The following is a 10573-nucleotide window of genomic DNA, read 5'->3' as shown; positions in this document are numbered from 1 at the left end:
TCACAAATGAATTAAAACTTGGCAACATATACAATGATAAATTTCAAATATTATACAAAAATAAATATACATCAATAATAAATTCAGGGCTATCAATAATAAAATAGCATTAAACAAATATTATATCTTATAGAATAAGTTAGATTTATTTATTATACTAACAACGAAGTTTCTGAACGCAGAAGGGGACGTTGAAAAAATGAAGATTACATAAAATATCGGAATTATTCTGGCAGAAAATGAAGGCATGTGAAACAGTTTCATCTGAGACACGTGTCCTTCGAAATCAATTCCCTGCTGGCTGATAGTGTCGTCATCGGATTCCCAATTTCATGAAAGTTCGTCGGACCTCGTCGAGGTTCACGAATCTCGGCGACACGGTGCGAACAGTGTTAACTACGAGCCGCTTTTTATCGGGATGAGGCGGTCTTCCTCGTGTACGCTCGCGACTTAAGGCAAACACGAGGTATAGCAGCAAGGTCACGTGGTGGACTTCGTCCAGGACGAGACGAGGGAGCATACATAGAAGGGAGACGTCACTGACCGTGAACGCATGCGAGACTCGCGACAATTTTGTCCACGACACGGCAGTAAGTCCATGCATCGGCAAATACAGGGGAAGAATGCGGCCTCGGTGAACTTTAATTCAAGGAAGACGCATCTTCCGCTGTTTCTTAACCCCTTGCCCTAGAGTATCGTGTCAGATTCGTGGTGAAGATTTCAAGTAGAATGTACCAAAAAGAAAATTATTCAATTTGTTCGAATGCAAATGAAATATTATTCCTTTGTTATCAATGATTATATCTTAGAGCATACGTTGGCATAGAATAAAACTGGAATTTTCTCCTATTTTCTCCTATTTTCAATAAATTATTAACACTAGGTTTACGAGCATTTATTGTATAGTTTATTCTATTGGTCTTAAAAAATTTAATGTTCGTTAATTTAGATTTTGGAAATTGGAGGTTTAAAAATTAGACAATTGGAATACACATTTGAGTTACTGCATCAATCAAAATCGAAATTTATTAAATAATGTTTGTAGAATTTAATATGTGTCAAATTGACGCGTTCCATAAACCGAGTGTTAATAAAAAAGTAGTCAGATGGATCACGGTTCAGAAAGAAATCATAGGACACAGGGTTAACCTTCTAACGACTGGACGTTTTTGACGACTTCATGAGCTGCAATGTCTTGGACCATATAAACTCTTGTTTACTAATTTTTTGTAAATAGTTCATTAACATATTCACGTCGGGACATGTTTTTATTTGTTTAACCCTTCAAGTACTGAATACTCCCAGCCGAAATGTTCCATGTGGACGGAATATTCTTTTGCTTAGCTTGCCGTCTAAAGATCGATAAACTATATTTAACCCTCTTTCGCATTCCCTTCCCGATTGGAAACTTAATTTCCGATTTTCATTAATTTTTTTTTATTTTATACCTGTATGTATGAAGTTCTCATATAAGAATAGTCACAAAATTCACTAAATAACATTGTTTATTAATATTTTCGTATTGATTTCATCACCACACTAGTATTTAAATGGAATAACTATATTATAAAAATTCATGCAATGGAAGGATGATTAACGCTAGACGTAATTATATAAGTTGTAACAGTAACTCCTTGGTTTCACTAAATTGAATAATGCCAAGAAATGTGGATATTCATCTTATGCACATATAAATGTCACCGTGACACGTGTGAGATCAAAGAGATCGAAAAATGCATATATGCGTGCATAGTCTACGACGTTGATTTTCGCCGGACACATTTACATCTTAATCGTAGATCATAATAACAAATATTATTTGCAAAAATGATGTTGCAGTGCATTTTTTGGTTACATGTTTAGTTTCTTGATTTTAATTGCTAATGGTGGGTAAATGCCAATAAATATTTTAATTATTAGAATTAGTTTATTTTAATGTTGCAAATTTGCTGTGTACATGCCCACCGGTGGTATATGTCGATTTGAAACTTGTTAAACGTAGTTATACGAGATGTGACGTATTTACTATTAAGTAGAGCTTTCTCGGAGAAAATACACTCGTCCCTCAATTTACGCAGCACTTTCTTTACGCGAGTCTCCTTTTAACGCGTAAATTATGACATCGCTTAGGGAGTATTGTTTATACGCATATCAATTTACGCGATCTGAGTTCACTAAAATTCTACATAAAATTCAAATTTGCCTTTATTTTCTGATATGCCATTATTATTATTTTTTTGTCACGCTATATGAAATGAATGTGTATCTTTGAAACTTATACCTGCTTTTCTTTCCAATATTTTATCTTTTTTTTGTACCCACAGACTTCATTTACTCTATTTATTCGGACTAGAACTACCAAACGAGGCAAAACGGTCCATTCTTGATTTCTTTGTTTTTTGCAATTATTGAAGAGATGTGACATGTTTCTCTGAAAAATTGCTAAAGAAATTGATGTAGCAACACACAAACTGAATTGTAAATCAATTAAAATCTTAAGGAATGCACTTTTGGAGCTTTTATAGAAAAATTTTGAAAAGTCAGTTTGGCTGTTCGTTAGTTCTAGTGTTAACGCGTTGAGTGCTAGGCGATTTCACGAGGCAAGATACGCAAAATATGAAAAATATGGTATCAAACTATTTAACCCATTCTAGACCAGAATTTTTTTAACCACGGTCCCCAGAAGCCAAGATTCAAAATCAATACTTTTACTATTACTGTTCATTTTTTGTAATCCCAACGATCTTGACTGTGGGTTACTTTTTTTAGGATCTTAGTTTGAAAGCAATACAAGTTTGAATTTTTCATAGCTTTAACTTTTGCTACTAACCAGTAAAGTAAGCTGGTTTTTTATTACTGACCGATAATAGAAATTCATGATCATTATGCACATGGTGTGCGCTGGGTCTTTTTGGCTAGGTACTCCATTAGACATCTGGTGTGTAATTCGTCTCGAATGGATTAACATGATGATCGTCCGATCGGCACTTAGCAAATTACTCGTACAATCAAAGAAATTTTTTCTAACGAAACGGAAATTCAAAAGTCAAGATTTTTCAAACCGATTGTTTTTTCAACCTTCTTGTATCTCAAATATCTAATGAAATTCGATTTTCTTGGTGTGTCACTGAGATAATTAATTTTTAAATCTATACAAAAAGTTATGTTATCCAAATTCAAGTGACATGGCGATCAAAGTGTTAATTCAATTGTGTTATGATTACTGAACATTTATTTTGTTAAATGTTATCGGTCATATCAACAATTTTCAAATAATTATCGTTTAATTGAGTGAATTGCAGTAATAAATCAAATTATATCTGGAAGAAGTTAACAAGCGTTTACCTTTAGTATTGTAAAATGTATAACTCTCTTTACTTTAAAGGGTGAGAGTGTATCAGTGGAATGGAAATATAAGAGTTAATTTTTTGAGCTGAAATAAATGGAAAATGATTTATGTATATATTACCTTATTTATGTGAAAAGCGTGTTCAGTTTTAAAAGTAAAGTTATTGAAAATCAAAGAAGTCCACAAAGTGACTACATCTGGAGTAGAGTTGATTAGAATGTATGTAAATTCTCATTTGCACAAGTAGAAATGTCAAGCAATGGTTAGACTTCTTAGCATAAAGTTCTATTTAAACCTTCTTCATTATTCAAGTAATTCTTACATTAATGTTTTGTTAATTAAATGGAATCAAAGATGACATTTAGTTAAGGGGAAGGATTTATTTGTTAACTAATTTTTATATATATATAAAATGTGTATAAATCAACATACATATTCCAACAATACAAGTAAAATTACAGTAAAAATTCCTTTTTGAATAAAATTGAATCAAATAGTGTACATAATAACATGTAAGTAAATACATGTATATGATTGAAATTTGAATTTGATTTCTTTTTCAAAATAAAGTTGTGAACAAAATAAGTTTATCTCGTAATTTGTATTTATTTAACTTATTTACTTTGTAATTTTTATTAATGTAATAATCATACAATTAATTATAGAATAATCTAAATTATGGATGTATAATAATACAAGATAAAAAATAGTCCCATCTTGCCGCTCCTCACCTATGATTTTTATTATCTCCATAATTATAGTCAAAAAGATATTTTCAATTTAGTTGTTCTACTAGAGTGTCTTAAAATTATCTGTCTCTAACGAAATTATTTAAGGTAGGGCGACTTTTAAAGGTAAAAGGTAATTTTGATTCCTTATTGGGTGAAGGGCGTTGTTTAATTACCGTAGTGTAAGCGATGCTTGGGGTGATCGAGAAGGGCTACCTTATAAGGAAAATAAACGTTGTCAAGTAATGAAGATTCCGTTTTAGATGCACATTCCAATTTTGTACATACTCACTGCATATTTTAGATTATAAAATAATTTATTCTCGTGTCATTGAAAATTCTGTTAAAAATACAATGAAACTTAATATTAATTTTTGTCATTGTTTTCTTCAAATTACTATATAAATTAAACATTTATGACCTAGCTTAAGTCATTTACTTGCAGATAGATGCCTGATTATGTATTTATTTTAATTATGGATGCATCGTTAGTCTTTTGTTGTGAATCTATTGAACGTCTCTTCCTCATTCGTTTTAATTATCATCCTCCTCAAATTTTCTCGTCATTGATATACTATATGTAAACATCAATACTGATTTTAAAAAGAGACTAAAATTCTTGGTACACTTTAAAAACTTCTGTTTTCATCATTCATTTTCATGAACCCGATGTGAAATACTTGGACATGATTCATCGTGCACTGTATATTTTTGTTTTGTTCAGAAAAATCAATGTTTCCACCCTCGGACGTCATCACTGTTGGTAATAGTCGAATCACATGAATGGCTTCCATTTGGTAATCTGTGAAAATATTCGGTTGATGAAACAGGCTGAATCATAATCTCAATATCTAGTTATGATTAAGTAGCAATTTTTATTCAATTCACATGGTTGACGATAAAGGTTGCAAAATAAAACAGTTTTCATAAACACTATATATGGTTATTATTTAAAATATTTGTATAGTTATCATTTATATAACATTTATAATTAATAAATAGTTGTTAAAATGATAAATAAATGTTATTTAAATATATCCAGCAATGTATTTTATATTCTTGTTAATTTGATTATTTTCAGTTTAATAACATTGATACTAGCATTTATAATTGACATTCAAATTAGTGTCGTACATGATAATTCATTAACATAATTTACAGAATTGTATATATATATATAATAATAATAATAATGAAAAGTAATAACTATAAAGGTGTAACAAGAACCAAAAATTGTTTTAGTAGAATAGCTATAGTTATTCACTCACTTTCATCAGGTACTCCGGCATCAAATTTTGATGTATATGTTAGGCTAACTGAGCTTATATATGAGTTCTTGAATTATAGAAATAAATTATGATACAAATTTACCTTAACTTTTAACAATTTGACCACACTGTTTTCGAACTTTCTTGGTGAATTACTGCATATGAATATTGTACAATAAATACTTACATAAGAAAGTTTTAAAAACTTTAGAAGTTTTTTATTTTTTAATCTTGTTGTGTATTTTAGAAAACAATATTTTTTTTAATTAACACTCACAGTCCTTTAATAATGTTTAAAAGGAACGTTCATTGACTCTCTCGTATCGTCACGTTGGAGCCTTAAAAAAATTGTTGCATGATGATTATTGAATCTATAGATATACTATTATGTACATTTTAAAACAAATAGATTTTTACTAATATTATAATATAGATATTTATTGATTTGAAATGCAACTATATATTTAATGAATAAGTTAAAAAATCTATCTCAGTGAGAAATTTATAGAATTTAAAATTATATATGCGATATTTATTAATAATATTCTGTTTTATAATCTCAGAGATGAAATTCTTTAACTGAAATGAGAATTCGAAGTTTGTAACGGAATGTATTATTTACATCAATGTAGAATAAAAATTATTCTATGTTAAAATGTGTATACACTTTCATATAAGCAGAATTTTGAAAATTTTCATTAAAATCTTTTTTTAATTATTGTACTTGTATACAGCAAACTTCATATACAGGAAACTATATTATCGACTGGTATTTGAAGTTCACTGTATTTCCTGCTAGAGAGCATGAGAATTCGCGAACGTGTATGGCTATTTGAAAATAAGTAAAAACTAATCATGATTCAAACTTTGATTAAATAATGATCGACTGTACAGCTTGCTTTTTGTGATCATCATTAATTATTAAATTAATCGTTAGGTTTTTTTAATTACTAAAATTATCAGTCACTTGAGTGTTTATTTGTTAAATAATAAATAGGAATTAACACAAGTTCAGCTTGTACCTTTCAATATTTTCTTGAAAATTCATAATTTAAAAGAAATCTTACATACAATTTTATTAGTACATGTAAACACGTACTATTGTTTATATCAGGATTTGTCTTTAGGCACTGAAACATAATGAACAAAATGTTAAATTCAATATATAGCTTTTAAAGTAATTTGTTTACTTTTTATCTATTATAAAAAATTTTTATTGAAAATGTTACTTCGTCCAGGATACAAAAAGACAGAAAAAGAAATAGAACAAGACATTAGGATATACATACTAGTGATTGAAAATGATAAAGCATTAGTGTTTTTGCATTAGAATTTGTATGGTAAAAGTATTAGCTCAGATTATTATTTTCCTAGACGATATAAAATAAATACTTAAATTACATTATTATTAAAAGAATATTAACCATAACGTTAGAATAATACAAATAACACATAAAAAACATATTTTATCTAAAAATCATTACAAAGTAGATATAGCAATATTTAAATAAAATAAACGGTTAATAAAAGTAAGAGGAAAAACTATTAAATTAATAGAAATAAGAAAAAAATGCACGAAATAAAATGGAGATAGTAAAGCCTTAGAAAATCTTACAATAATTGAACAACTTTTAAATAATTTAATAAATTATGCATAATAATTAGTACTATAAAATCCAATCCAATTTACTAAGCAAAATAGTGTATAAAGAATTACTGAAAAACGTACACGATCTTTGTATTCTATTAATCCTGTCAATAAGAATTTATCTGAGTGACATTTACTTCTAACTGTTCGAACAGAGACAATATAAAAAACGATGAACTCAATTACTTATCGCTCGAAAAACTACATCAAACAATCTAATGAATCTACATCAAACTCCAACATAGAACTGATATCACATTTGTACACTAAACTCTTAATCCAAACACAAAAAAAGGTACTCACTGTTCTGACATTTCACTGATACTTCCTGCTCGCTACAGGTGGTCCGGTAAAATCCTCTGCTGAATCCGGAATGCCCACGCGCTCGAAGACGTCATGGGTTTTCTTTGGCCTGAACCATTCCATTCGATTGACGCCAACGCGATCCCGCTAGCCTCCCGTAGGTACAGACACGTCAATCGCTAAATTTGAAATTTCGTTCCCCGAATATCGGAAAAACCGAAACTCCCGGAATACGTCGATTCCAGATATCAATTGATAGACTACCCACGGAACAAGAGTCAAAATAGAGGTCGTCAGATTTTTGTTTTGAAAATTGAATCCTTCATACGCTGACTGTATGAGTAACAGTTAAAAAACACTAGTTTTTTGTTGAACGTATTCATAAATCAAACTGCTTTCAGTGGAAGATATTTCTAACACTCAGAGAATTGTACTGTGACAACTTTTCTGAAGTTGAAAGCTTCTATCTGTGTCAAGTGTCGATGCCTGTCTGCCTAGAAGTACTTTTCACTTCGGATCCTCACGAGACTCATGCACTTCGCGTTCAAGTGTACGATTCGTAGCAGCAAATAACGAATAAATGTCACATTGGATAGATCCACGATCTATCTCACCGGTAATTCCACCGAAATGCTCGGTTGTTCCAGGTGTCTTTTTTTTTATCGCCGCGAAGAATTATCCTACTTCCTCTTGGATGTAATTACATTGACGTCAGACATTGTTCTCGCGGTGGCCATCGCGTGCATGGAGCGATTCAAGATTTACTTAGGAGTTTCACGGTGGTATACGATGTCCATCGTCGACGACGGTCGAACGATAACTGTCAAAGTCGAGCTGTGTCCGGCTGGTCACGTTCTCAAACCACACACGTGTTTTTGCTTGTATCAGATATTCTTCAAGGATTATTGTTCCATCGGCCACTGTTTCTGTGACATTCTTGTGGCCCTTACCATTCATAATAATCTTCGTTGATGAATTTTTATGCAACAATCTTGTCAGTTTCTTTTTAGCGCCAGAAAGATGTGTGTGTGTGTGGGCCGGTTAGTTTTTTAAAATAATTTTACGCACAAAAAGAGTAAGAAATGTATATTTTGTATTTTGAAATTTATAGAAAATAATTGATTTTTCAGAAATTAGTGTATATATAATAAAGTACTTTGTCATAATGTATTTTGAATGAAAAGTTATATTTGTGAAATTAAATGAAATAGAATAAACAATGATTGAATGGGAAGAGTTCAAAGTATAATAACCATTATGATATTAAAAATGGTAGAATCTATTTAAGTATCCTATTAAAGAATGTTCAAAAGAATAAAAAGATTAATGAAAAAATGTGTAAATATAAAAAGATAGACGAATGTAGTTTAGAATCAGAGAATCTAATATGTATTAAGCAATTTGTATGTAATTTAATTTTATTGTATTTTTATTAGTATAATAATTTTTTGTCTATATAAATTTAGGCCCGTTTGAAATTACTGCTTGATACACATAAAATACTGTACTATATTTTAAAAAATAAACACTAAACCAAAATTTATGTTTCCATATTGCTAGGTATTAAAATTCCAGTGAAACATGTCTAAAACCATTATGATAACGTTTTATTTATGGGCACGATAAAATCAACAAAGTTAAATCGATATGTACAAATAATGAATCAGTTTTAATTTCAGCGAGTGTTTTAAAGAATTGCTTTGTATTAGCAGCCATTAAAATAGACTGGCCTGTTTTTAAGCTGCTAGACAGGTTTAACGATGATCGCGGAGATAATAATTCTGTGCTTGTGGTACCCTCTAAATTTATCTTGGGTAATTAATGCTTTTCGTGTAATGTAAACTTTGAAAATCATGCATTGATCGCCTTACGTGCTTAATCTGAAATTTTTAGCCAAAACATGTAATTAATATTATGAATGATAGAAATGCATAGAATGCAGTTTTAACGAAACTAAACGAACTCTTTAAAGATAAAAGAATATTACTGTCTTTCATAAAGACAATCGTTAATGGAAGCGTACAGAAAAATTAAATCTTATAAGTGCAATAATTGCAGAAGAAACAACTTTATTTATAATATTGTAGGAATCATATTTCAAAAAGTAAAATATCTGTAGTATCTAAGTTTTAAGAAAAATTCTACATGATCGAAATAAGAAGATTAAAATTAAGCTTTCAAATTTCGATGAGTCGAAATAAAGAAAATAAAATGGGTTAAATCAATTTTCATGTTGGACACGAAAATATTGTTCGGAAACAAAGATTCTTTAAAATATTACAAATCTATTCACAAAACATTAGATTATATATTATAATCTTCAGTGTAACCATAATCAAATTATTTGTTTAAAATTTTATGATTTTACCAACATAGAGACATTAGTCTTCAGAAGGTTAACAATGAATTAGAACTACAAATTAAAAGTGAAATGTATCTGCCATGTTTAATAACACGAAAGACAATCTTACCCAAAGTAATGTGCTGTCTCCAAACCACACACATTTCGCGCCAATGTAATTAATTAATCTTTTAACTGTGGAATTTAATTTCAATAATCTCTCGTACACACAATAAAATTAAATAATGAAGTGTATATCCATCAAGCGCAAGGCGAATGCACTTATCATACACTCTAGCAAAAACTAAATCAAAACGAAGAATTACATGTTTATCTAAAAAATAAATAATTGATCGTTAAAACATCATTTTTATTTTACGTTGCAAAATGACGAGTATACTCAACACAGTTAACTGGTTAATCGATTCAGTATCAATCTTAATTGTTAATACTGAACGTACCATGATCGGTCCAATGAACGGTTTTAAAATTTAATTATAAATTCTTGTATTCTCTGATTAATCGGGTTTTCAACTTTTGTCTTTTTCTTTGTCTGCGTTTTCACTCTGAAAAATTGATCGTTTAATTTATCTTTATTTTATAACCAATTATTTGACTAGTTACAGTAGGAATAGGTATATATAAAGTATCGGTACGTTTATTGTTAACCAATTAACTGTGTTTGACGAGCACACATATCATCTTAAAATCAAAATGACACTACTTCTTTCAACGATAAATTATTTATTTTTTTCAGATAAAGATGTAATTCATTTTTTGATTTCATTGCACGCAGAATGAGAGATTTTTGAAACTAAATTCCACAGTAAATACGTTAACATTAAAACTACTGAGCAATTAAATTGGCTTTTTGAAATTCCTCTGTAGAAACTGCAAGTGCAAGTGCATCTATTGAGACTCATTGATTTACAAATC

The 10573-nt window shown here is 29.7% G+C and overlaps 1 long non-coding RNA gene across 1 annotated transcript; it reads right to left on the bottom strand.

Moving 5' to 3' along the window:
* Positions 1-3946: 3946 nt before the first annotated feature.
* Positions 3947-8104, bottom strand: LOC143175039 (uncharacterized). The gene is made up of 3 exons (XR_012999633.1): positions 7297-8104; positions 6445-6475; positions 3947-4879 (listed from the first exon to the last, which is right to left on the bottom strand). It is a non-coding gene; the product is annotated as an uncharacterized LOC143175039 (long non-coding RNA).
* Positions 8105-10573: the final 2469 nt, after the last annotated feature.

This window comes from Nomia melanderi, chromosome 11 (genome assembly GCF_051020985.1).
Source record: "Nomia melanderi isolate GNS246 chromosome 11, iyNomMela1, whole genome shotgun sequence".
In the NCBI taxonomy this organism is placed as follows: domain Eukaryota; kingdom Metazoa; phylum Arthropoda; class Insecta; order Hymenoptera; family Halictidae; genus Nomia; species Nomia melanderi.
The sequence above is the reverse complement of the archived record's forward strand: the minus strand, read 5'-3'. Positions and strand labels throughout refer to the sequence as shown.